This window comes from Scyliorhinus torazame, chromosome 14 (genome assembly GCF_047496885.1).
Source record: "Scyliorhinus torazame isolate Kashiwa2021f chromosome 14, sScyTor2.1, whole genome shotgun sequence".
NCBI lineage: Eukaryota > Metazoa > Chordata > Chondrichthyes > Carcharhiniformes > Scyliorhinidae > Scyliorhinus > Scyliorhinus torazame.
Window position 1 is genome coordinate 197777377 of NC_092720.1, and position 26993 is coordinate 197804369.

General features: G+C 49.6%; 1 non-coding gene and 1 pseudogene across 1 annotated transcript; both read right to left on the bottom strand.

The window, feature by feature from the left end:
- Window positions 1-4445: 4445 nt before the first annotated feature.
- LOC140390685 (U1 spliceosomal RNA) lies at window positions 4446-4609 on the bottom strand. The gene has a single exon (XR_011934743.1). It is a non-coding gene; the product is annotated as a U1 spliceosomal RNA (small nuclear RNA).
- A 13723-nt stretch (window positions 4610-18332) lies between these two features.
- On the bottom strand, window positions 18333-18486 carry LOC140390899 (U1 spliceosomal RNA; annotated as a pseudogene).
- Window positions 18487-26993: the final 8507 nt, after the last annotated feature.

Sequence of the window (26993 nt, forward strand, 5' to 3'; positions counted from 1 at the left end):
GGCACCGGAGGAGGGACTGTACAGGGAAAGGCAAAGGCTACATGTAGAATTTGACTTGTTGACTATGGGTTATGCAGAGGCACAATGGAGGAAGGCACAGGGTGCATGGTACGAATATGGGGAGAAGACGAGCCGGTTGCTGGCCCACCAACTGAGGAAGAGGGGAGCAGCAAGGGAGATAGGGGGGGTGAGAGATGAGGAGGGAGAGATGGAGCGGGGGGAGAGAGTATAGGGGTGTTCAAGGCATTCTACGAAAGATTATATAAAGCTCAGCCCCCGGAAGGGAAGGAGAGAATGATGTGCTTTCTGGATCAGCTGGAATTTCCATTGAGATGGAGGAGGTAGTGAAAGGGATTGGGAGCATGCAGGCGGGGAAGGCCCCGGGACCAGACGGATTCCCGGTGGAATTTTATAGGAAGTATATGGACTTGCTGGCCCCGCTCCTGACGAGAACCTTTAATGAGGCTAGGGAAAGGGGGCAGTTGCCCCCGACTATGTCAGAGGCAACGATATCGCTCCTCCTAAAGAAGGAAAAAGACCCGCTGGGTTCCTATAAATGCGGGTCCTATAGGCCCATTTCTCTTTTAAATGTGGATGCTAAGATTCTGGCCAAGGTAATGGCGACGAGGATAGAGGACTGTGTCCCGGGGGTGGTTAATGAGGACCAAACTGGGTTTGTGAAGGGGAGACAGCTGAACACGAACATACGGAGGTTGCTAGGGGTAATGATGATGCTCCTGCCAGAGGGGGAAGCGGAGATAGTGGTGGCGATGGATGCCGAGAAAGCATTTGATAGAGTGGAGTGGGATTATCTGTGGGAGGTGCTGAGGAGATTTGGCTTTGGAGATGGGTATATCAGATGGGTACAGTTGCTGTATAGGGCACCGATGGCGAGTGTGGTTACGAATGGACGGGGGTCTGATTATTTCCGGCTTTACAGAGGGACGAGGCAGGGGTGTCCCCTGTCTCCGTTATTGTTTGCACTGGTGATTGAGCCCCTGGCCATAGCACTGAGGGGTTCCAGGAAGTGGAGGGGAGTGTTTAGGGGAGGAGAAGAACACCGGGTATCTTTGTATGCGGATGATTTGTTGTTGTATGTGGCGGACCCGGTGGAGGGGATGCCAGAGATGATGCGGATACTTGGGGAGTTTGGGGATTTTTGGGGTATAAATTGAACATGGGGAAAAGTGAGTTGTTTGTGGTGCATCCGGGGGAGCAGAGCAGGAAAATAGAGGATTTACCGCTGAGGAAGGTAACAAGAGACTTCCGGTACTTGGGGATTCAGATAGCCAAGAATTGGGGAACCTTACACCGGCTTAATTTAACACGATTGGTGGAACAGATGGAGGAGGACTTCAAGAGATGGGACATGGTGTCCCTGTCACTGGCAGGTAGGGTGCAGGCGGTTAAAATGGTGGTTCTCCCGAGATTCCTCTTTGTGTTTCAGTGCCTCCCGGTGATGGTCACGAAGGCTTTTTTTAAGAGAATCGAGAAAAGCATTATGAGTTTTGTGTGGGCCGAGAAGACCCCGAGAGTGAAGAGGGGGTTCTTGCAGCGTAGTATGGATAGGGGGGGGGGGGGCTGGCACTACCGAGCCTAAATGATTATTACTGGGCTGCCAATATTTCAATGGTGTGTAAGTGGATGGGAGAAGGGGAGGGAGCGGCGTGGAAGAGATTGGAGAGGGCGTCCTGCAAGGGGACCAGCTTACAAGCAATGGTGACGGCACCGTTGCCGTTCTCACCAAAGAAATACACTACAAGCCCAGTGGTGGTGGCAACATTAAAAATTTGGGGGCAGTGGAGACGGCGTGGGGGAAGGACGGGAGCCTCGGTGCGGTCCCCGATAAGAAATAACCATAGGTTTGTTCCGGGGAGAATGGATGGGGGATTTGGAGCATGGCAAAGAGCTGGGGTAGTACAATTGAGAGATCTGTTCGTAGATGGGACGTTTGCGAGTCTGGGAGCGCTGACAGAAAAATATGGGTTGCCCCAAGAGAATGCATTTCGGTATATGCAACTGAGGGCTTTTGCGAGGCAACAGGTGAGGGAATTCCCGCAGCTCCCGATGCAGGAGGTGCAGGATAGAGTGATCTCAGAGACATGGGTGGGGGATGGTAGGGTGTCAGACATATACAGGGAAATGAGGGACGAGGGGGAGATCATGGTAGATGAGCTGAAAGGGAAATGGGAAGAAGAGCTGGGGGAGGAGATTGAGGAGGGGCTGTGGGCTGATGCCCTACGTAGGGTAAACTCGTGTGCCAGGCTAAGCCTGATACAATTCAAGGTTCTACACAGGGCGCATATGACTGGAGCACAGCTCAGTAAATTTTGGGGGGTAGAGGATAGGTGTGGGAGATGCTCGAGAAGCCCAGCGAATCACACCCACATGTTCTGGTCATGTCCGGCATTACAGGGGTTCTGGGTGGGGGTGGCGAAGGTGCTTTCGAAGGAGGTGGGGGTCCGGGTCGAGCCAAGCTGGGGGTTGGCTATGTTCGGGGTTGCAGAAGAGCCGGGAGTACAGGAGGCGAGAGAGGCTGATGTTTTGGCCTTTGCGTCCCTAGTAGCCCGGCGCAGGATATTGCTTATGTGGAAGGAAGCCAAACCCCCGGGCGTGGAGACCTGGATAAATGACATGGCGGGGTTTATAAAGCTAGAACGGATCAAGTTCGTATTAAGGGGTTCGGCTCAGGGGTTCACCAGGCGGTGGCAACCGTTCGTCAACTACCTCACAGAACGATAGAGGGAATGAAAAAGAAAGAAAGACAACAGCAGCAACCCAGGGGGGAGTGGGGGGGAGGGGGGGGGGGGGGGGGGGGTAGGATCCGGGCAGGCTCTCAGGAATGTCATTGTATATGTATAGACATTTGTTACAGGTAATGCATATTGGACTGTTGGATTGTATCTTTGGAGAGTAACTATTTTTGACAAGGCAGTTGCCATTTAGTTTTGTTTTTGTTTCAGTTTATTTATTTGTTTAAAACTGGCCACTGTTATTTATATTGCTTTATTGTTGTTTAAAAGAAAAACTATGTGCTGTTATGTTTGGCCAAAAATCTTGAATAAAATATATATATAATTTTTTTTAATAGTTCTGTTTCAAAATGTAATCTAATCAGTCACTTCTGTGGCAGCTTTTGGAATCTCTCAGTGGAATTTACTTTATACAGTCAAGTGTTAACAAGTCTATGGGAACTCAAGTTTGATTGAGATATTCCTGCATTATGGAAATGTGTCCGATCTTTTTTTTTCTTCAAAAAATATACTTTATTCATAAAATCTGTCATAAACATTACAGAACATTTTGAATTGTCTTGACTGTACATTTCCATCAGAGTTACACATTCCCTTGACTTTCTTCCATTCAATTTTGATAACCTTACACACATATCGCTCTTTACGTTACAAAAGATCAGCCATGACCTCATTGAATGGTGGAGCAGGCTCGAGGGGCCAGATGGCCTACTCCTGCTCCTAGTTCTTATGTTCTTATGTAATTGCCTCTTAAACATTGTAGATGGGCAGCACGGTAGCATTGTGGAGAGCACAATTGCTTCACAGCTCCAGGGTCCCAGGTTCGATTCCGGCTTGGGTCACTGTCTGTGAGGAGTCTGCACATCCTCCCCGTGTTTGTGTGGGTTTCCTCCGGGTGCTCCAGTTTCCTCCCACAGTCCAAAGATGTGCAGGTTAGGTGGATTGGCCATGATAAATTGCTCTTAGTGTCCAAAATTGCCCTTAGTGTTGTGTGGGATTAGTGGGTTATGGGGATAGGGTGGGGGTGTTGACGTTGGGTAGGGTGCTCTTTCCAAGAGCCGGTGCAGACTCGATGGGCCGAATGGCCTCCTTTTGCACTGTACATTCTATGATCTATGATTTACATTGTCATGTTTCTTTTATACATTGGAGTGTTAATGACCCAGACCGAGGGGGGTTTACACTGTTAACTGCCCCTCGGTGTACATTTGCTGGTGAGACCTTACACAGTGGTCTTTCCCCATTGCGCCTTGGCGGCAGCTGCCCCAAGCTTGAGTCAGCACATCGTCCTGGACCTTGGAATGTGCCAGTCTGCAACACTCGTTGCCATCGTGAAACTCCACGGATCCTCCGTTGGCATCAGCACTTAGCCTGAGGATTGGAGAATCCAGCCCTCGGTGTTTGGAAATTGCCGACCACAAATAAAATGTCAGTGGGAGAATTGTGTGGGGTGAGGGTTATTTTTTCTGGGGTAAATAAATTGTACTCATGGGTGGATTGCAGGCAGAGTAATAAACTCTGAGCAGAAGGAATAATTGGCGATAATGGAAGGGAGCAAAATAATGGAGGTGGGCAATTATTGTGTGGAAAGACTAGGTAACCAGCAAATAAAAAAGACTGGATGGGTATAGATAGAGTTGAGCGCCCTACTGGCAAGTGCATGAAGAGCAGTTCTATTTTTATTTTGTAAACCAGGGGAGAGCGCGAACGCAGTCCCCCACTACCACAAATTTTGCAGTCGAGTATCCCGCATTTGGGGACATCGCAGGCGTCAGCACACCCGAAGTGCAATGGGCTAGCCTCGTCCTGGGCGAACCACCTTTTTGATCATGGTTTCACCCCTGCCAGGTAAGTATGCTTAAAAACACGACACACTCCCAGCCCACACCACACATCACATCTTTCACTCACACTTACTGCATTTACACCGCCAAACTGTCCCTTTACTTACAATTTCCTCTCATCAGTAAAGCTACTTCTTCAGTATTGTTCTAACAAATGTCGGAATGTTCCTCTCTAGTTGGAGAAATATGGCTTAAAAAGTCCGCTATGCTGATTTGCATATTGCCCTTAAAAGGACGTGAACCGCCCCTCAGCCACAATCACAGGCTCAGCTTTCCGGAAAGAAAACTTTCTCTGTCTAACTTTGTTCAGCGAGGAAAGATGAAACTTCTCTGACACTGGCACAGAGAGAGATTGATCAGGAGGGTTTGGAGTCACAAACATGCTGATTGTTGTCACTCGGAGAGATGTTTTTGGTCACGTGGTTGAGGACGCCCCCCAAACTCCTCACCCCCACATCCACTCCCCCCCACACAATTCCTTTCCAAAACCACTCCCCCCCCACACACCCCCGCCCCACACACACCCCCCACCCACTCCCCCCACACACTCCCCCCCCCCACACACACACCCCTGCCCCACACACTCCCCCCCCACACACTCTCCACCACACACACTCCCCCCCACCCACTCCCCACCACCCACACTCCCCCCCCCACACACACACACACACTCCCCCCCCCACGCACCCACTCCCCCCACACACACACCCCCGCCCCACACACTCCCCCCCACACACTCCCTACCCCCCACTCCCCCCCCACACCCCCCCCCCACAAACACACCCACACACTCCCCCCCACACATACTCCCCCCACAGGGAGGGTGCAGAAGAGATTTACCAGATAATGCCTGGTATGGAGGGCATTAGGTATGAGGAGCCGTTGAATACACTCGGTTTGTTCTCACTGGAACGACGGAGGTTGAGGGGCGACCTGATAGCGGTCTACAAAATTATAAGGAGCATAGACAGATAGTCAGCGGCTTTTCCCCATGGTAGCAGTGTCAATTACTCGGGGGCATAGGTTTAAGGTGCGATGGGCAAAGTTTAGAAATGAAATGAAAATCGCTTATTGTCACAAGTAGGTTTCAATGAAGTTACTGTGAAAAGCCCCTAGTCGCCACATTCCAGCGCATGTTCGGGGAGGCTGTTACGGGAATTGAACCGTGCTGCTGGCCTGCCTTGGTCTGCTTTCAAAGCCAGCGATTTAGCCCTGTGTACGAGGCAAGTCTTTTACACAGAGGGTAGTGGGTGCCTGGAACTCTCTGCCGGAGGAGGTGGTGGAAGCAGGGACGATAGTGACATTTAAGGTCCATCTTGAGAAATACATGAATAGGATGGGAATAGAGGGATACAGACCCAGGAAGTGTAGAAGATTGTAGTTTAGGCGGGCAGCATCGTAGTTTAGGTGGCACTGGCTTGGAGGGCCGAAGGGCCTGTTCCTGTGCTGTACTTTTCTTTGTTCTTTGTTGTTCTTGTTCAATATAAACCCCTGGATCAATTTATTTCCTGGCTGCATCAGTAGCTGTAAATGCTGCTGTACACTCTATCTGAAATATTACTGCATTAGAGAATGTCATTCTGAATATTAGCTTGTAATATATAGCTGTTCTCATCCATATCACTATTGAGAGCACATTAGCTCCTTTCCCCGCTATCACTGCAGTTGACCCGGTCACTGTTTATACTATAAGACTAGAATAAACATTCCACCATGTTGATGTGGTCACTACAATTATTCCTTTTGGAGTTCTGACTACCCTGTACCCAGGGTGAGAGCCTGTATAATGATCTTTATTCGGCACCGAGGTCCCAGGTTCGATCCTGGCTCTGCGTCACAGTCCGTGTGGAGTTTGCACATTCTCCCCGTGTTTGCATGGCTTTCGCCCCCACAACCCAATCGAGGTGCCGTTTAGGTGGATTGACCACATTAAATTGCACCACACCAACCAGCGCCGAAGGGCCTCCGCCGGCCGGCGAGGTTGGCGCACGTGCGGGAGCGCCAGCGCGATCTGGCGCATGCGCCGAATCGCTGCCGTATTTACCTTTTTTTTTCTTTTTAAAAAGTATTTTTATTAAGGTTTTGCAGAATTTTTTCATAATAATAGTAGTAACAATAACAACAAAACAAACTAGAGTGAACATTAACATAATGCAAAAAGAGAATATACAATAACAATTAAACAGACATTACCCCACGCGACCCAGTCTTCCCACACCATCCCAATGAAGCACACACCCACCCCCCCTACGGATTGCTGCTGCTGCTGACATTTTAATTTCCCCCGAGAAAGTCGAGGAACGGCTGCCACCTCCGAGCGAACCCCAGCATTGACCCTCTTAAGGCAAACTTTATTTTCTCGAGGCTGAGAAACCCAGCCATGTCGTTAACCCAAGTCTCGACACTCGGGGGCTTCGAGTCCCTCCACATTAATAAAATCCGTCTCCAGGCTACTAGGGAGGCAAAGGCCAAGACGTCGGCCTCTTTCGCCCCCTGAACTCCCGGGTCTTCTGACACTCCAAAGATCGCTATCTCAGGACTCGGCACCACCCGTGTGTTAAGCACCTTGGACATTGCCCTCGCGAACCCGTGCCAGAACTCTCTAAGCTCCGGGCATGCCCAAAACATGTGGACATGGTTTGCAGGGCTGCCCTTGCACCTCACACAACTGTCTTCTACCCTAAAAACGTGCTCATTCTCGCTGCCATCATGTGTGCCCGGTGGACCACCTTAAATTGAATTAGACTGAGCCTGGCACATGATGAGGAGGAATTAACCCTGCCCACAGACCCGCTTTCAACTCCTCACCCCTCACCTAGCTCCTCCTCCCACTTGCCCTTGAGCTCCTCCACCAGGGTTTCCTCCGCCTCCTGTAGTTCCCGGTAGATATCCAATACCTTCCCCTCCCCCACCCTGGTGCCGGAGACCACCCTGTCCTGTATCCTCAGTGGTGGCAGCGTCGGAAAGGCCACTGCCTGTTTGTTCTGGAATGCTCGTACTTGCAGATATTTAAAGGCGTTTCCTGGCGGCAGATTAAATTTGTCCTCTAGCGCCTTCAAACTGGGAAAGCTTCCGTCTATGACCAGATCTCCCATCCTGCTGATACCTGCCCTCTGCCAGCTGTGGAACCCACCATCCATCCTACCTGGGACAAACCTGAGGTTGTTACATATCGGGGTCCAGACCGACGCTCCCTCCACCTTCTTGTACCTCCTCCACTGTCCCCAGATCCGCAATGTCGCCACCACCACCGGACTTGTGGAGTAACCGGTCGGCGAGAACGGCAAAGGAGCCGTTATCAAAGCTCCCAGACTGGTACCTTTACATGACGCCGTCTCCAGCTGCTCCCCCCCCCCCCACCACCACCATCGCCCACTTCCTAATCATCGCTATATTGGTCGCCCAGTAGTAGTTGTGAAAGCTTGGCAGCGCCAACCTGCCCCCCCACCCCTCCGACTGCGCTCCAACAGCGATCTCCTTTATTCGCCCACACAATGAACCTACTCACCCACTTAAAAAAGGCCTTAGGGATGAAGATGGGGAGGCACTGAAAGACAAACAAAAATCTGTGGAGGACAGCCATTTTCACGGTCTGCACCCTCCCTGCCAGTGACAGCGGGAGCATGTCCCACCTTTTAAAGTCCCCTTCCATTTGCTCCACAAACCGGGTCAGGTTGAGCCTGTGCAGGGCATCCCATTTCCTGGCCACTTGTATACCCGGGTAACAAAAACTTTCGCTGTTACCACCTCCACCTCCCCTCCCTCTGAGGGCATCATAATAATATTGAAAAGTCTCCGGACATTGGTATTGAGTTGTCTGCCTTTCACAAACCCAGTCTAGACTTCCTCTATCACCCCTGGGACGCAATCCTCAATTCTTGTGGCCAGAATCTTAGCTAGCAATTTGGTATCCACGTTTATCAGCAAAAATCGGCCTGTGTGACTCGCAATGTTCCGGGTCCTTCCCTCGTTTAAGAATGAGTGAGGTCAAGGCCTGTAACATTGTTGGGGGGGAGGGTTCCTTTTTCTATAGCCTCATTGAAGGTCCTCATCAGGAGTGGGCTCAATATTTCCGAAAATGTCTTATAGAATTCTACCTGGTAACCGTCCTGCCCTGGGGCTTTACCCGATTGCATGCCCTCTATACCCTTGACAATCTCCTCCAATTCAATCAGGGCCCTCAGCCCCTCCACCAGGGCCTCTTCCACCTTTGGAAACCTCAACTGGTCCAAAAGCTGCCTCATCCCATCCACTCCCGTGGGGGGCTCCGACTCAGACAGTTTACTATAGAACACCTTAAAGACTCCGTTCACCCCCCCCCCCCTGCTGGCGTATTTCCTGCGCATGCGCACGGGATTTCTTCTCTGCGCCGGCCATCGCGGAGGTTCACAGCGGCCGGCGTGGAGGGAAAGAGTGCCCCAACGGCACAGTCCCACCTGCGGATCGGTGGGCCCCGATCACGGGCCAGGCCACTGTGGGGCCACCCCCCCCCACCACGGGGCCAGATTCCCCCGTGCCCCGCGAGGACTCCGCAGGCCGCACGCAGAGCCAGGTCCTGCAGGTAAGGACCTGTTGTGATTTGCGCCAGCGGGACCAGCCGAAAACGACGGCATCTCCACCTTTAACTTGGAGAGGTGTATCTGTCCTGTGTGTGACCCAAGTCACCCACTGACTCTGAACATCCTCACAGCAACTTGGGGACAGGCATTTCGAAAGCACATTTCAGAACCTTTGGGTATCGCAAACTGCTTCACAGGCAATGGAGCCCTTTTGAAATCTAGTCAGGAGTAATTTAGGAAATGGACCAGCTAATTTGAGAAAGAGAGAGAGAGAGAGAGATACAGGGAGACACAGAAACAAGATGAGGTTGTGCTGTACATGTTTCAGAACTGACACTGAGACACACACGAGATGTACAATATCAATTATTATTCTGAAGCATTTGATTAAATCATCCCTTAACCTAAATTCCATTGTTTCAGAGTAAAGCTTCATCTACACTGTCCATCAAACACTCACAACCCAAATACTGTCTGGAATTAAATACAGAGTCAAAATCCCTCTGTCCTGTCCAAGGGATTTTTCATTGCAGATACTTATTTTTATTATTTTGGAAAAGCAGAATTCAAATTGCACCGAATCCCAGGGTGGACTCTTGTTCATTACAATCATGCACTCAGCCCTTCACATTCAAACATGAAGTTTAAGCTCTGATTACAGGTGCCTGCTTGTCTCTGTTTGTATATTGGATATTCTGAATTCAAGTTGCTTTGTCACTTGTCTGAAGTATTTGAATAATTGGTGTTGGTTAATCAATCCTTTCTCTCAGCACATGGAAGTTGTGAACCTCAGTCTGATGTAGTAAACAAAAAACTGCTTCCTTTGATCATCAATCCATTTCCCAACCCTAAAAAGATCTCACACCTTTCCATAATGCAGGAATATCTCAATCAAAACTTCTAATCAGTTCCCCATACACTTGTTAACACTTGCCTGTGTGAAGTAAATTCCACTGACAGATTCCAAATCTTGCACAGAACAATGACTGATTACTTTAAACTTTCAAACAGAATTATTTTAACTTGTACGAAGTCTTACAACACCGGGTTAAAGTCCAACAGGTTTGTTTCGATGTCACTAGCTTTCGGAGCGCTGCTCCTTCCTCAGGTGAATGAAGACGTATGTTCCAGAAACACATATATAGACAAATCCAAAGATGCCAAACAATGCTTGGAATGCGACCATTAGCAGGTGATTAAATCTTTGCAGATCCAGAGATGGGGTAACCCCAGGTTAAAGAGGTGTGAATTGTATCAAGCCAGGACAGTTGGTAGGATTTTGCAGGCCAGATGGTGGGGGATGAATGTAATGCAACATGAATCCCAGGTCCCGGTTGAGGCCGCACTCATGTGTGCGGAACTTGGCTATAAGTTTCTGCTCGGCGATTCTGCGTAGTCGCGCGTGCTAAAGGCCGCCTTGGAGAACGCTTACCCGGAGATCAGAGGCTGAATGCCCTTGACTGCTGAAGTGTTCCCCGACTGCAAGGGAACATTCCTGCCTGGTGATTGTTGCGCGATGTCCGTTCATTCGTTGTCGCAGTGTCTGCATGGTCTCGCCAATGTACCACGCTTCGGGACATCCTTTCCTGCAGCGTATGAGGTAGACAACGTTGGCCGAGTCACACGAGTATGTACCGCGTACCTGGTGGGTGGTGTTCTCACGTGTAATCGTGGTATCCATGTCGATGATCTGGCACGTCTTGCAGAGATTACCATGGCAGGGTTGTGTGGTGTCGTGGTCACTGTTCTGAAGACTGGGTAGTTTGCTGCAAACAATGGTTTGTTTGAGGTTGCGCGGTTGTTTGAAGGCAAGTAGTGGGGGTGTGGGGATGACCTTGGTAAAATGTTCATCGTCATCAATGACGTGTTGAAGGCTGTGAAGAAGATGACGTCGTTTCTCCGCTCCGGGGAATGCAACTGATTTTGGAGAGTAGTCCATGGTGAGTCTGATGGTTGGCTGGAACTTTTTAATGTCATCGTGTAGTCATTTCAGTGATTCTTTGCCGTGGGTCCAAAGGAAAAAAATGTCATCGATGTATCTGGTGTATAACGTCGGTTGAAGGTCCTGTGTGGTGAGTAGGTCCTGTTCAAACTTGTGCATGAAGATGTTGGCGTATTGGGGTGCGAATTTGGTCCCCATGGCTGTTCCGTGCATCTGGATGAAGAACTTGTTGTTGAAGGTGAAGACGTTGTGATCCAGAATGAAGCGGATGAGTTGCAGAATTGCGTCTAGAGATTGGCAGTTGTCGGTGTTGAGTACTGAGGCTGTTGCAGCAATGCCGCCGTCATGGGTGATGCTGGTGTAGAGTGCCGAGACGTCCATTGTGACGAGGAATGTTCCTGGTTCAACTGGTCCATGGTTGCTGAGTTTCTGTAGGAAGTCCGTTGTGTCGCAACAGAAGCTGGGCGTACCTTGTACGATGGGTTTCAAGATGCCCTCGATGTAGCCAGAGAGGTTCTCACACAAGGTCCCATTGCCTGAAACGATAGGGCGGCCTGGTGTGTTGGCCTTATGTATTTTCGGGAGGCAGTAGAGATCTCCAACGCGGGGAGTACGTGGGATGAGAGCACGTAGCCTGCTCTGCAGATCTGGATCCAAGGTCTTGATCAGTCTGTTAAGTTGGCGGATGTGTTCCTTGGTCGGATCTACGGGTAACTGTCTGTAGTGTTCTTGGTTGTTCAGTTGTCGGTATACTTCTTTGCAGTAGTCCGTTCTGTTCAGTACGACAGTGGCCCCTCCTTTGTCTGCTGGTTTGATGACGTTCCTGCGGTTGGTCTTGAGAGGGCGGATGGCATTGCGTTGTGCTTGGGTGACGCTGTCTTGTGAATGCGACTGATGAATCTGACATTGACGCGACTCCTGACGGCTTGAGCATACATGTCGAGTCTAAGGCAGCGGCCTTCCGGAGGGGTCCAATTCGACTCTTTCCCCTTCGGTTGCCGCACCGCAGATCTCTTGGTCTGCTGTTCCGGTTCATTGATAGTCTCCTTGGGTTCGCTGTTGGCCTCTTGGGGGTCTGTGGAAGAATTCCCGGAGCCTCATTCGCCTGATGAATTCCTCCGCGTCTGCCGCGAAGCTGATGGGGTCCATTTAGGTGGTGGTGCAGAAATTGAGCCCTCTGCTGAGGACTTCGGTTTTATCTGGTTGAAGGGTGTAGTCTGACAAGTTGACAATAGATTTCCCTGTATTGTTTTCTACTGTGGTACCGGGGGTGGCTTGGTTGCTGCCGGTGGTGATGCCAAGTTTCTCAAGCTTTCTGTTCTTGGTGTGCATATAGGTGGCATAGTATTGTTGTCTCATCTGTTTGGCGGTGTTCCGCAGCTGGTCTGCTGCATCCTGAACGCAAGTTGAGAATATGGCCTCTATCTTGGTTTCCAGGTTGCTGCGTCTGCTGTAGAGCTGGCGGCCGAGGTGGTTGAGGAGTGTGTGAGAGGTGCGACGGCAGAGTCTCTCAGCGTAGTCAGTGTTGTAGGTCGACTTGAGTGGGTTTGTGATCTGTAGCCCTTTCGGGATCTTGTCTGCTTTCTTGCATCTTTGTAGAAACTTAATATCAGTGTCTATATGCGCGATCTTCCTGGAGATCCTCTCCACTTTGAGCCGGCGGTTTGCGGTGTCGATGGTAGCCATGATGTAGAGATGCCGGCGTTGGACTGGGGTGAGCACAGTACGAAGTCTTACAAAACCAGGTTAAAGTCCAACAGGTTTGTTTCGATGTCACTAGCTTTCGGAGCGCTGCTCCTTCCTCAGGTGAACGATTTTAACTTGTGCATCAGTCCTATTATACAGAAATGTTGTCCCTGTGGGCTGACTGTTCCTCAGTACGATTGAAACAGTGAGGGACCCCACGCACTGCATTTGACAATATTTGTGGCACTTCCAATATCTACGAGACATTGCTGTCTGTATTGTGTGAATCCAGCTGCGAAAAATCAATTAACAGAAAGTAGTTGGGGATGATCATACTGACTGTTTTAATTTAATCTAAATTGTTTCATTATAAATTCTAATCTCAGGAATTGACATCAATTCTAATCTCAGGAATTGACATCAGAGGATTTCAGTGAAAAATCCCATTGAACCTCCTTGTCTAATAAAATGATGTTGTTGCCGATGACCCTGTATTGATTCAGGAATAAACTTTACATCTCACAGTGTGAAAAAAATCAAATTGAATCCCAATTTATATAGCAGCTGACTGAGGAAATCTGACTGTGAGTAACATAGAATAAGATTGTTCCCATCAAAGACTCCCAAGACAGGTCCGTCCTGGGAAATTCTTGCTGGTTTTTACTCATTGTATAGAAACCCCTCCTCGGGAGACAGATGAATAGACAACCCAAACTAGTCAGAAACTCAGGGGGAATTAAATATTGACATAAATACTGAAGTAAGGACAGGACATTGCTAGATCTGTTGCTGTGCCCTGAATTAACATGACCATAGACAGGACAAATGCCTCTGGCCTCTCCTGTGAAGACACATCTTTAGCAAACCATCGCAGCGGACAGACTGAAAACATTCATGACAGAAAGTCATGGGGTAGGTCTGCACACAGATCTCTGAGGAGATCTCAACCAATACTGTTTCTAATCATTTCCCAATAGTATTTGAACTCAGCGCTGGCTGAGGCCTGTTCTGCAGGCTTCACCCAGGGTGAGTTGTGTCTGGTTATTACCCTGACCGAGGTGTAATTTTAATATCTGAGGGATAGTGAGTGAGGGAGGGGGACAGAAATATAAATGAGTGAGGGACCGAGAGTCAGAGAGAAACATAAGGGAAGGGGGAAACTGTCTCTCATCTTTTTTTAGCCTCTGGTTGAAAGCTGTACCATTTTTGTGTTTGAACATTGCTGAGAGTTTGTGTAACTGATAAGTGGATCCTGGGATCTCGCTATACCAAATAGTGTCAAAGTTTTCCCATCTTTCAGTCAACTTTCTCCCTCTTTTCCCCAGGAATTTGAATTTTGAAGACTGCAATGTGAGCAGGAATCTTTGGACAAGGGCTATTCTCCAGAGGACAAGTGGAAGGACTGAGGCCTACTCCACTGGCCGCACACACGTGAGTTGTCTCTTTATTGCCGCCCCGGCCTTGCACTTAGACACAAACACATTAACCCTTTGGTGGGTGACAAAGAGTAAATTAAAGATCTGTAATATGAAGCTGTCTAAATGTTGTTTATGAACCGAAAATAACAGGGGTTCTTTTAAATCTGGATGTCCCAAAAGGGAGGGGGGTTTGATTTCATTGCCTGAGCCCCGTTCACTCTCCGTATAACCTGTTAGCTATTTTAAACGACACTCAACACTGCTGACTGCACCTTCTGGGATCTTTCTCTGTACCAATGGATTTTGTTTTACAAAGGGTTTTCTTAGTTTTGAGAGGCAGTTTAACTCTTTCCGAGGATTGAAGGGAGTTCTATAGACTTGGTCCAATCCACACACACAGGATGAGGGGGGAGGAAGGGGTTTAGATCCAGGGTGGAATGGGGGAATGGGGCTCGTAGCAGGAGTGAGGGAGGGGGGGGGAGAGGAAAGACAGCGTCCCGCCTGGTTAGGTTCACATTGCTGCTGCTGTGGGATCTTGCTGTTCACGCACAGGCCTGTGGCCTTTGCCCGCAAAGCAATTGAGATCACAACTCTTAAAATAAAATAGCACATGGACTGCAAAGTGGGTTCGAAGGTCTCAAATTTGAAAGTCTTGGGAATGAGGGAGTTGATGAACCCTTTCCACAGACGACTGAGGGGATATTCAGACAGGATCACATTGCTGCTTGTGGGATCTTACTGTGCAAACAATACTGCTGTCAGTTTGTACATTGCAACAATGGTGTAGAAACAGAGAGAAAGAGAGAGAGAGAGAAATTCACGATGTGAAACTCTGAACTCAATAATGAAAGTGTTATCATTTTTGGGATCTCCCTGTGCACAAGTTGCCTGCAGAATTCATAAAATTAACAAAAGCGGGGCCACTTTTAAAATCAATCCATCGACTAAAGTAATCTCGATGGTGCAGAATTAAAGTCCCTTAACTTGAAGCGGGTATAATTCTGGAATGAAGCTTGTATTTTAGGCCGAGACGTAAATATGAGGGTGAAATGAAATCCGCAGGGGGTCATTTGAATTCAGTTTGCTGTGGTTGTGATTGTTAGATTCCTGTGTGTGACCCTCTCTCTCTCTCTCTCTCTCTACTTCCCAACTACTGGGATGAGCAAGAGAGAGAGAGAAGTACAGAAAGAGTGTGGGGCTGGGGGGTGATGGAGATTAGAGAGAGGGAGAATGACAGAGAGGGAGGTAGTGAAAAAGAGAGGCTGTCTCTCCCTTTCTGCATTCTTTCCATTCTTGTCTCTCTCTCTCTGTCTCCCCAGCGTTCTGCCGATATCTGTCCATCTCTCTCCACCTTCTTCGTGTCTCTTTAAACCTTCAATCAATGAAAACCACCCCACAAACTGCACCGGGGAGCCTCCAGCACACCTTCCCAGGGATTCCTTGATTTGCGAAAGAATAGCAGTAAATGCTGGGAGGGTGATTTACCGGGCAGTGGGTTTCCCAGTTTAAAGAGGGGAGTTTAACTTTCTGAGGGCGGATGTGTCTCCAGACTCGGAATACCCATGCTGTTCAGAGGTTGGGGTGGTGGCGAGGGGAGATGGAAGAAAAAATATAGTAGTCAAGGGAAGGAACATGTCCCCCAACCCCTGCTCACCTGCCTGTCCCACCCTGACAGAATCACATTGCTGTGTGTGGGATCCTGCTGTGCACCAATGGCCTGCAGCCTTTCCTGAACTGTCAACTTAGTGACCACGCACAATTTAAAATTAAACTGGCTCACTGAGTGTGAAGCAGTCGGGAGGCGGTGAGGGAGTGGGTCTGAAATGAATAGGCCGCAGCCTGGGTACAGGTTTGTCCTCAATGGTGGTGTTTGTGTTTTAGACAGGGCGGTGGGGTTGGAAGGATTTCTGAGCGGGGTTTTGGGGTTAAATATCCCTGTCTCTGTCCCTCTAGCATTCTATCTCTCCCTTTCCAATCATTTATTTGTACATTGAATCTTCTAATAAATGGGTTTGAGAATCCCAAGGTGATTTAGACATAGAAAGGATAGAAATGAAATGAAAATTGCTTATTGTCACAAGTAGGCTTCAATGAAGTTACTGTGAAAAGCTCCTAGTTGCCACATTCCGGCTCCTGTTCGGGGAGGCTGTTACGGGAATTGAACCGTGCTGCTGGCCTGCCTGGGTCTGCTTTCAAAGCCAGCGATTTAGCCCTGTGCTAAACAGCCGAACCATGTTCTTCATAAATGATAAGAATATAGAAACAGTGGAAGTTCAAAGCGTACAACATTTCTGTATGATAGGATTGAGGCATCAGTTAAGATAGTTCTGTTTTGGGTTTCCGGGTGCGGGGATGACCAGCTAAGTCGCACGTTTCGGCAGCTCCCGGTGGAACGGACTTTTGGGCTCTTAATAGAAGCCCCAACGGCAATTTTAACGGCTAAAAACACTGTGCGGTAAACCAGAAGGGAATTCCCCCTGGACACGGATGGAAAAAGGAGAGGAAAGTGGCCGGAATGCGGAGGATCCTCTAGAGCAGCGGCAAGGAAGGCAAGCACAAAGCAAGATGGCGTCGGAAGGTGGCCGTATAGTATGGGGCCCTGACCAACAAGAGTTCCTGCGGCGCTGTGTGGAAGAACTTAAAAAGGAGATGAAGAAGGAGCTGCTGGCCCCGATATTACAGGCGATTGAAGGGCTAAAGGAGGAGCAAAAGACCCAGGAGCAGGAGCTTCGGGTCGTGAAGGCAAAGGCCGCTGAAAATGAAGACGAAATACAGGGCCTGGTGGTGAAGACAGAGATGCACGAGGCACAACACAAAAGGTGTGTGGAAAGGCTGGAGGTGCTGGAGAATAATGCGAGGAGGAAGAATTTAAGGATTCTTGGTCTTCCCGAAGGTGCAGAAGGGGCGGACGTTGAGGCATATGTGAGCACGATGCTTCACTCGTTAATGGGATCGGAGGCCCCGACGGGCCCGTTGGAGGTGGAGGGAGCTTATCAAGTTATGACGCGAAGACCGAGGGCTGGAGAAATACCTCGAACCATAGTGGTGAGATTTCTCCGATATAATGATAGAGAGATGGTCCTCAGATGGGCGAAGAAAACTCGGAGCAGTAGGTGGGAGAACGCTGTGATCCGCGTATATCAAGATTGGAGTGCAGAGGTGGCGAGAAGGAGGGCAAGTTTTATTCGGGCCAAGGGGCAGCACGGTAGCATTGTGGATAGCACAATTGCTTCACAGCTCCAGGGTCCCAGGTTCGATTCCGGCTTGGGTCACTGTCTGTGCGGAGTCTGCACATCCTCCCCGTGTGTGCGTGGGCTTCCTCCGGGTGCTCCGGTTTCCTCCCACAGTCCAAAGATGTGCAGGTTAGGTGGATTGGCCATGATAAATTGCCCTTAGTGTCCAAAATTGCCCTTAGTGTTGTGTGGGATTAGTGGGTTCTGGGGATAGGGTGGGGGTGTTGATGTTGGGTAGGGTGCTCTTTCCAAGAGCCGGTGCAGACTCGATGGGCCGAATGGCCTCCTTTTGCACTGTACATTCTATGATCTATGATTTACATTGTCATGTTTCTTTTATACATTGGAGTGCTAATGACCCAGACCGAGGGGGGTTTACACTGTTAACTGCCCCTCGGTGTACATTTGCTGGTGAGACCTTACACAGTGGTCTTTCCCCATTGCGCCTTGGCGGCAGCTGCCCCAAGCTTGAGTGCGTCCCTCAGCACATAGTCCTGGACCTTGGAATGTGCCAGTCTGCAACACTCGTTGCCATCGTGAAACTCCACGGATCCTCCGTTGGCATCAGCACTTAGCCTGAGGATTGGAGAATCCAGCCCACGGTGTTTTGAATTTGCCGGCCACAAATAAAATGTCAGGGGGAGAATTGTGTGGGGTGAGGGTTATTTTTTCTGGGGTAAATAAATCGTAGTTATGGGTGGATTGCAGGCAGAGTAATAAACTCTGAGCAGAAGGAATAATTGTTGATAATGGAAGGGAGTAAAATAATGGAGGTGGGCAATTATTGTGTGGAAAGACTAGGTAGCCAGCAAATACATAAGACTGGACAGGGAAAGAAAGAGTTAAGCGCCCTACTGGCAAGTGTATGAAGAGCAGTTCTATTTTTATTTTGTAAACCAGGGGAGAGCGCGAACGCAGTCCCCCACTACCACAAATTTTGCAGTCGAGTATCCCGCATTTGGGGACATCGCAGGCGTCAGCACACCCGAAGTGCAATGGGCTAGCCTCGTCCTGGGCGAACCACCTTTTTGATCACAAACATGCTGATTGTTGTCACTCGGAGAGATGTTTTTGGTCACGAGGTTGAGGACCCCCCCCCCCCAAACTCCCCACACCCACTCCCCCCCCCCAAACACTTCCTTCCCACACCCACTCCCCCCCCCCACACACACCACCGCCCCACACACTCCCCCCCACCCACTCTCCACCCCACACACTCCCCACACTCCCCCCCCCCACACACTCCCCACCCCACACTCCCCCCCCACACACACACACACACACACTCCCCCCCACACACCCACTCCCCCCACACACACACCCCCGCCCCACACACTCCCCCCCCCACACACTCCCTACCCCCCAATCCCCCCCCACACCCCCCCCCACACACACACCCACACACTCCCCCCCACACATACTCCCCCCACAGGGAGGGTGCAGAAGAGATTTACCAGATGTTGCCTGGTATGGAGGGCATTAGTTATGAGGAGCGGTTGAATAAACTCGGTTTGTTCTCACTCAACGACGGAGGTTGAGGAGCGACCTGATAGCGGTCTACAAAATTATAAGGAGCATAGACAGATAGTCAGCGGCTTTTCCCCATGATAGCAGGGTCAATTACTCGGGGGCATAGGTTTAAGGTGCGAGGGGCAAGGTTTAGAAATGAAATGAAAATCGCTTATTGTCACAAGTAGGCTTCAATGAAGTTACTGTGAAAAGCCCCTAGTCACCACATTCCAGCGCCTGTTCGGGGAGGCTGTTACGGGAATTGAACCGTGCTGCTGGCCTGCCTTGGTCTGCTTTCAAAGCCAGCGATTTAGCCCTGTGTACGAGGCAAGTCTTTTACACAGAGGGTAGTGGGTGCCTGGAACTCGCTGCCGGAGGAGGTGGTGGAAGCAGGGACGATAGTGACATTTAAGGTCCATCTTGAGAAATACATGAATAGGATGAGAATAGAGGGATACAGACCCAGGAAGTGTTGAAGATTGTAGTTGAGGCGGGCAGCATTGTAGTTTAGGTGGCACTGGCTTGGAGGGCCGAAGGGCCTGTTCCTGTGCTGTACTTTTCTTTGTTCTTTGTTGTTCTTGTTCAATATAAACCCCTGGATCAATTTATTTCCTGGCTGCATCAGTAGCTGTAAATGCTGCAGTACACTCTATCTGAAATATTACTGCATTAGAGAACGTCATTCTGGATATTAGCTTGTAATATATAGCTGTTCTCATCCATATCACTATTGAGAACACATTAGCTCCTTTCCCAGATATCACTGCAGTTGACCCGGTCACTGTTTATACTATAAGACTAGAATAAACATTCCACCATGTTGATGTGGTCACTACAATTATTCCTTTTGGAGTTCTGACTATCATGTACCCAGGGTGAGAGCCTGTGAGACTACACTGTATAATAATCTTTATTCGGCACCGAGGTCCCAGGTTCGATCCTGGCTCTGGGTCACAGTCCGTGTGGAGTTTGCACATTCTCCCCGTGTTTGCATGGCTTTCGCCCCCACAACCCAAACGAGGTGCCGTGTAGGTGGATTGACCACATTAAATTGCACCACACCAACCAGCGCCGAAGGGCCTCCGCCGGCCGGCGAGGTTGGCGCACGTGCGGGAGCGCCAGCGCGATCTGGCGCATGTGCCGAATCGCTGCCGTATTTACCTTTTTTTTCTTTTTAAAAAGTATTTTTATTAAGGTTTTGCAGAATTTTTTCATAATAATACAGTAGTAACAATAACAACAAAACAAACTAGAGTGGACATTAACATAATGCAAAAAGAGAATATACAATAACAATTAAACAGACATTACCCCACGCGACCCAGTCTTCCCACACCATCCCAATGAAGCACACACCCACCCCCCCTACGGATTGCTGCTGCTGCTGACATTTTAATTTCCCCCGAGAAAGTCGAGGAACGGCTGCCACCTCCGAGCGAACCCCAGCATTGACCCTCTTAAGGCAAACTTTATTTTCTCGAGGCTGAGAAACCCAGCCATGTCGTTAACCCAAGTCTCGACACTCGGGGGCTTCGAGTCCCTCCACATTAATAAAATCCATCTCCAGGCTACTAGGGAGGCAAAGGCCAAGACGTCGGCCTCTTTCGCCCCCTGAACTCCCGGGTCTTCTGGCATTCCAAAGATTGCTATCTCTGGACTCGGCACCACCCGTGTGTTAAGCACCTTGGACATTGCCCTCGCGAACCCGTGCCAGAACTCTCTAAGCTCCGGGCATGCCCAAAACATGTGGACATGGTTTGCAGGGCTGCCCTTGCACCTCACACAACTGTCTTCTAGCCTAAAAACGTGCTAATTCTCGCTGCCATCATGTGTGCCCGGTGGACCACCTTAAATTGAATTAGACTGAGCCTGGCACATGATGAGGAGGAATTAACCCTGCCCAGGACCTCTACCCACAGACCCGTTTTCAACTCCTCACCCCTCACCTAGCTCCTCCTCCCACTTGCCCTTGAGCTCCTCCACCAGGGTTTCCTCCGCCTCCTGTAGTTCCCGGTAGATATCCAATACCTTCCCCTCCCCCACCCTGGTGCCGGAGACCACCCTGTCCTGTATCCTCAGTGGTGGCAGCGTCGGAAAGGCCACTGCCTGTTTGTTCTGGAATGCTCGTACTTGCAGATATTTAAAGGCGTTTCCTGGCGGCAGATTAAATTTGTCCTCTAGCGCCTTCAAACTGGGAAAGCTTCCGTCTATGACCAGATCTCCCATCCTGCTGATACCTGCCCTCTGCCAGCTGTGGAACCCACCATTCATCCTCGCCGGGACAAACCTGAGGCTGTTACATATCGGGGTCCAGACCGACGCTCCCTCCACCTTCTTGTACCTCCTCCACTGTCCCCAGATCCGCAGTGTCGCCACCACCACCGGACTTGTGGAGTAACCAGTCGGCGAGAACGGCAAAGGAGCCGTTATCAAAGCTCCCAGACTGGTACCTTTACATGACGCCGTCTCCAGCTGCTCCCCCCCCCCCCACCACCACCATCGCCCACTTCCTAATCATCGCTATATTGGTCGCCCAGTAGTAGTTGTGAAAGCTTGGCAGCGCCAACCTGCCCCCCACCCCTCCGACTGCGCTCCAACAGCGATCTCCTTTATTCGCCCACACAATGAACCTACTCACCCACTTAAAAACGGCCTTAGGGATGAAGATGGGGAGGCACTGAAAGACAAACAAAAATCTGTGGAGGACAGCCATTTTCACGGTCTGCACCCTCCCTGCCAGTGACAGCGGGAGCATGTCCCACCTTTTAAAGTCCCCTTCCATTTGCTCCACAAACCGGGTCAGGTTGAGCCTGTGCAGGGCATCCCATTTCCTGGCCACTTGTATACCAGGGTAACAAAAACTTTCGCTGTTACCACCTCCACCTCCCCTCCCTCTGAGGGCATCATAATAATATTGAAAAGTCTCCGGACATTGGTATTGAGTTGTCTGCCTTTCACAAACCCAGTCTGGACTTCCTCTATCACCCCGGGATGCAATCCTCAATTCTTGTGGCCAGAATCTTAGCTAGAAATTTGGTATCCACGTTTATCAGCAAAATCGGCCTGTGTGACTCGCAATGTTCCGGGTCCTTCCCTCGTTTAAGAATGAGTGAGATCAAGGCCTGTAACATTGTTGGGGGGGAGGGTTCATTTTTCTCTAGCCTCATTGAAGGTCCTCATCAGGAGTGGGCTCAATATTTCCGAAAATGTCTTTCAAAGAACAAAGAACAAAGAACATTACAGCACAGGAACAGGCCCTTCGGCCCTCCAAGCCTGTGCTGATCACATGTCCCATCTAAACCAATCGTCTATATCCTTCTCTCCCTCGTCTGTTCATGTGCCTATCCGGATAAGTCTTAAAGGTCGCTAACGTATCTGCCTGAACCACCTCACTTGGTAGAGCATTCCAGGCCACCACCACCCTCTGTGTAAAAAGCTTTCCCCACACATCTCCACTGAACCTATCCCCCCTCACTTTGAACTTGTGCCCGCTTGGAATTGTCATTTCGGCCCTGGGAAAAAAACCTTCAACTGTTCACCCTATCTATACCCCTAACAATTTTATAAACTTCTATCAGGTCGCCCCCCCTCAGCCTCCATCTCTCCAGGGAGAACAAGCCCAGTTTATTCAATCTCACCTCATAGCTAATACCCTCCATACCAGGCAACATCCTGGTAAACCTTTTCTGTGCTTTCTCCAAAGCCTTCATATCCTTCTGGTAGCGTGCTGACCAGAATTGGACACAGTATTCCAAATGTGGCCTAACCAACCTTCTACATAACTGTAACATAATTTGAGAGTTTTTATACTCGATACCCCATTCCAGTGAAGGCAAGCATGCTATTTGAGGCCATCACATTTTGCCACATTGCATTCCATCCTCCATGTTCTTTCCCACTTACCAAACCAACCTATATCCCTCTGCAAACTCGGTGTCCTCGTCACATCACTTACTTTCCCACCTAAATTTTTATCGTCAGACAACTTGGAAACATTTACATTCAGTTTGTCTCATCTTAAATCATTAATATCGATGGCAAGACCATAAGACATAGGAGCAGAAGTCGGCCATTCGATGACATCACGACTGATACAAGCGTCAACTCCACTTTCCCGCCTAATACCCAGAACCCTTGATTCCCTTAGAGTAAAAATCTGTCTATCTCAGCTTTGGACGTGCTTAATTACCCAACTTCTACAGCTCTCTGCGGTAAAGAATTCCCCAGTTTCACCACCCTCTGAGAGAAGAAATTCCTCCTCATCGCTGTCTGAAATGGGTGACCTCCCTACTCTGAGATTATGCCCTCTTGTCCTGGACTCTGCCACAAGGGGAAACAACCTCTCAGAATCTCCTATAGAATTCTACCTGGTCACCGTCCTGCCCTGGGGCTTTACCCAATTGCATGCCCTCTATACCCTTGACAATCTCCTCCAATTCAATCAGGGCCCTCAGCCCCTCCACCAGGGCCTCTTCCACCTTTGGAAACCTCAACTGGTCCAAAGGTTGCCTCACCCCATCCACTCCCGTGGGGGGCTCCGACTCAGACAGTTTACTATAGAACTCCTTAAAGACTCCGTTCACCCCCCCCCTGCTGGCGTATTTCCTGCGCATGCGCACGGGATTTCTTCTCTGCGCCGGCCATCGCGGAGGTTCACAGCGGCCAGCGTGGAGGGAAAGAGTGCCCCCACGGCACAGCCCCACCTGCGGATCGGTGGGCCCCGATCACGGGCCAGGCCACCGTGGGGCCGGCCACCCCCCCCCCCCCCCCCACCACGGGGCCAGATTCCCCCGTGCCCCGCGAGGACTCCGCAGGCCGCACGCAGAGCCAGGTCCTGCAGGTAAGGACCTGTTGTGATTTGCGCCAGCGGGACCAGCCGAAAACGACGGCATCTCCACCTTTAACTTGGAGAGGTGTATCTGTCCTGTGTGTGACCCAAGTCACCCACTGACTCTGAACATCCTCACAGCAACTTGGGGACAGGCATTTCGAAAGCACATTTCAGAACCTTTGGGTATCGCAAACTGCTTCACAGGCAATGGAGCCCTTTTGAAATCTAGTCAGGAGTAATTTAGGAAATGGACCAGCTAATTTGAGAAAGAGAGAGAGAGAGAGAGATACAGGGAGACACAGAAACAAGATGAGGTTGTGCTGTACATGTTTCAGAACTGACACTGAGACACACACGAGATGTACAATATCAATTATTATTCTGAAGCATTTGATTAAATCATCCCTTAACCTAAATTCCAACCCAAATACTGTCTGGAATTAAATACAGAGTCAAAATCCCTCTGTCCTGTCCAAGGGATTTTTCATTGCAGATACTTATTTTTATTATTTTGGAAAAGCAGAATTCAAATTGCACCGAATCCCAGAGTGGACTCTTGTTCATTCCAATCATGAACTCAGCCCTTCACATTCAAACATGAAGTTTAAGCTCTGATTACAGGTGCCTGCTTGTCTCTGTTTGTATATTGGATATTCTGAATTCAAGTTGCTTTGTCACTTGTCTGAAGTATTTGAATAATTGGTGTTGGTTAATCAATCCTTTCTCTCAGCACATGGAAGTTGTGAACCTCAGTCTGATGTAGTAAACAAAAAGCTGCTTCCTTTGATCATCAATCCATTTCCCAACCCTAAAAAGATCTCACACCTTTCCATAATGCAGGAATATCTCAATCAAAACTTCTAATCAGTTCCCCATACACTTGTTAACACTTGCCTGTGTGAAGTAAATTCCACTGACAGATTCCAAAACTTGCACAGAACAATGACTGATTACTTTAAACTTTCAAACAGAACTATTTTAACTTGTACGAAGTCTTACAACACCGGGTTAAAGTCCAACAGGTTTGTTTCGATGTCACTAGCTTTCGGAGCGCTGCTCCTTCCTCAGGTGAATGAAGACGTATGTTCCAGAAGGACATATATAGACAAATCCAAAGATGCCAAACAATGCTTGGAATGCGACCATTAGCAGGTGATTAAATCTTTACAGATCCAGAGATGGGGTAACCCCAGGTTAAAGAGGTGTGAATTGTATCAAGCCAGGACAGTTGGTATGATTTTGCAGGCCAGATGGTGGGGGATGAATGTAATGCAACATGAATCCCAGGTCCCGGTTGAGGCCGCACTAATGTGTGCGGAACTTGGCTATAAGTTTCTGCTCGGCGATTCTGCGTTGTCGCGCGTGCTGAAGGCCGCCTTGGAGAACGCTTACCCGGAGATCAGAGGCTGAATGCCCTTGACTGCTGAAGTGTTCCCCGACTGCAAGGGAACATTCCTGCCTGGTGATTGTTGCGCGATGTCCGTTCATTCGTTGTCGCAGTGACTGCATAGTCTCGCCAATGTACCACGCTTCGGGACATCCTTTCCTGCAGCGTATGAGGTAGACAACGTTGGCCGAGTCACACGAGTATGTACCGCGTACCTGGTGGGTGGTGTTCTCACGTGTAATAGTGGTATCCATGTCGATGATCTGGCACGTCTTGCAGAGATTGCCATGGCAGGGTTGTGTGGTGTCGTGGTCACTGTTCTGAAGACTGGGTAGCTTGCGGCAAACAATGGTTTGTTTGAGGTTGCGCAGTTGTTTGAAGGCAAGTAGTGGGGGCGTGGGGATGACCTTGGCAAGATGTTCATCGTCATCAATGACATGTTGAAGGCTGTGAAGAAGATGACGTCGTTTCTCCGCTCCGGTGAAGTACTGGACGACGAAGGGCATTCTGTCGGTTGTGTCCCATGTTTGTCTTCTGAGGAGGTCGGTGCGGTTTTTCGCTGTGGCACGTTGGACCTGTCGATCGATGAGTCGAGTGCCATATCCCGTTCGTACGAGGGCATCTTTCAACGTCTGTAGATGTCTGTTACGCTCCTCCTCGTCTGAGCAGATCCTGTGTATACAGAGAGCTTGTCCATAGGGGATGGCTTCTTTAATGTGTTTAGGGTGGAAGCCGGAGAAGTGGAGCATCGTGAGGCTATCTGTGGGTTTGCGGTAAAGCGAAGTGCTGAGGTGACCGTCCTTGATGGAGACAAGTGTGTCCAAGAATGCAACTGATTTTGGAGAGTAGTCCATGGTGAGTCTGATGGTTGGATGGAACTTATTAATGTCATCGTGTAGTCGTTTCAGTGATTCTTCGCCGTGGGTCCAAAGGAAAAAAATGTCATCGATGTATCTGGTGTATAACGTCGGTTGAAGGTCCTGTGCGGTGAGTAGGTCCTGTTCAAACTTGTGCATGAAGATGTTGGCGTATTGGGGTGCGAATTTGGTCCCCATGGCTGTTCCGTGCATCTGGATGAAGAACTTGTTGTCGAAGGTGAAGACGTTGTGATCCAGAATGAAGCGGATGAGTTGCAGAATTGCGTCTGGAGATTGGCAGTTGTCGGTGTTGAGTACGGAGGCTGTTGCAGCAATGCCGTCGTCATGGGGGATGCTGGTGTAGAGTGCCGAGACGTCCATTGTGACGAGGAATGTTCCTGGTTCAACTGGTCCATGGTTGCTGAGTTTCTGTAGGAAGTCCGTTGTGTCGCAACAGAAGCTGGGCGTACCTTGTACGATGGGTTTCAAGATGCCCTCGATGTAGCCAGAGAGGTTCTCACACAAGGTCCCATTGCCTGAAACGATAGGGCGGCCTGGTGTGTTGGCCTTATGTATTTTCGGGAGGCAGTAGAGATCTCCAATGCAGGGAGTACGTGGGATGAGAGCACGTAGGATGCTCTGAAGATCTGGATCCAAAGTCTTGATCAGTCTGTTAAGTTGGGGGATGTGTTCCTTGGTCGGATCTGCAGGTAACTGTCTGTAGTGTTCTTGGTTGTTCAGTTGTCGGTATACTTCTTTGCAGTAGTCCGTTCTGTTCAGTACGACAGTGGCCCCTCCTTTGTCTGCTGGTTTGATGACGATGCTGCGGTTGGTCTTGAGAGGGCGGATGGCATTGCGTTGTGCTTGGGTGACGTTCGGGGCTGTCTTGTGAATGCGACTGATGAATCTGGCATTGACGCGACTCCTGACGGCTTGAGCATACATGTCGAGTCAAAGGCAGCGGCCTTCCGGAG